Below are 1694 nucleotides of genomic sequence, written 5' to 3' on the forward strand. Positions count from 1 at the left end.
GGTGGACAAAGCACCTGTGCACATAGAGACAGGAGAATAGGGGCCTGAAGCTCAGCAAGTTGGACAGGACTATGAAGAATCAACCTCCAGCCACATCTGGGGATGTAAATACTCTATGAGTGCACCTTCCTCTCTGCTACAATCACCAAAGAAACCTCCCTTACATGTCCCTTAACCTGTGGATGCAACTTTGGGGGCCACGTTTTTTCCCCCCTCTCAACATGTTCCTGGAGTGAAAAAGAAAAAGTTTCCCCAAATCATATGCAGGGAAGTGCTAGGGAAAGCTAATTATTTTATAACTGATTCATCAGAGCTGATAAAAAATTTTAATATGTATGTATTTACTTACGAATCCGGTTCATTCAAGTGACAAGCAGTAAGATGACGTCATAGTTAACTTTGACTTCACATTCCTGTTGGGCCAAACCTCTCACGCCCTTTTTAAACAAAGAGCTGGCAGTAAAATCCAACATATTGTGTGACTAGCCAGTGGTACATACTGCTTAGAAAACTCTACACTCCCAACAGGAAATTCCAGGAATGAAAAGGTTTCTCAGTTTCATTATAAGATAGGCGCCCTGTTCTGGTAACCATAATAGGTAGGCTAAAATGAAAACATTCATTCCTGGATTATTGATTTCTTTGAAAGTGATTTAAAACCAAACTTATAGTTTTTGAAGTGGGTCTGACATAATGAATTCCCTCTCATCTTTGATAATGATAGATTGGACTGTGCATCAGAAAACCTTCTAAGGGGCTTAAAAATTTTTTTTTAATCAAAGACTAGTGGCTACCAGTTGAAAGGTAGGGTGACAATTGGAATGAAGGCCAAAAGTTTTCATCTGGCTCCAGAGATGGTCGGCCTGTACCCCATACTTCATCCAAGTCTGACTCAGCAGGAACTGGGCAAAGAGAGGCATATTGTCCTCTCTTTGGTTCTTTGGTAAATCCTCTTATTAGGAGAAGGGCCTGGATACTAACTACCACAACTCACACCACACGGCACTTCAACTACTTGCTGTCAATCGTTAAACCAAAACATGTTTAACAGAAATACAGTTTTGACTTTTCAGATCTAAGATCTCAAAGCTGAGCATTTGCTCTCAATAATACAACTGCCCATGTTTTAGTCAGAAGAAAAGCAAATATTTTAAGCTGTGTTCATACTGCTTACAGTTACTAAATGCAAAATTAAAAAAACCTAGGGGCGCCCGGGTGGCTCAGTTGGTTAAGTGTCTGACTTTGGCTCAGGTCACGATCTCATGGTTCATGAGTCCGAGCCCCGCGTCAGGCCCTGTGCTGACAGCTCAGAGAGTGCAGCCTGCTTCCGATTCTGTGTCTCCCTCTCTCTCTGCCCCTCCCCCACTCGCACTCTGTCTCTCAAAAATGAATAAACATTTAAAAAAAAAAACCTAAATGGCATTTTTAAAAAATCCATGTTATGCCTTTCATCTCTTGGGGACACTGTGTATAACCAAAGAGAAAGGAAGTAACACTTATTGAGATTCAACTTCAAATTCTCCAATACGTTTAAGTAAAATGCACTTATTCTTGAAAGTGTGGGGCGACTGAGGGTACTGATTCAAATGAAGGCTATTTTGCTGCCACTTGTAGTATTTAAGAAACAGTAATAAACCTGAAAACAAGTTTTTCTTGACTTCTTCACAGTTTGACATGTCAACCCTTATTTGATG

Source organism: Lynx canadensis, chromosome B3, assembly GCF_007474595.2.
Source record: "Lynx canadensis isolate LIC74 chromosome B3, mLynCan4.pri.v2, whole genome shotgun sequence".
Taxonomy (NCBI): Eukaryota; Metazoa; Chordata; class Mammalia; order Carnivora; family Felidae; genus Lynx; species Lynx canadensis.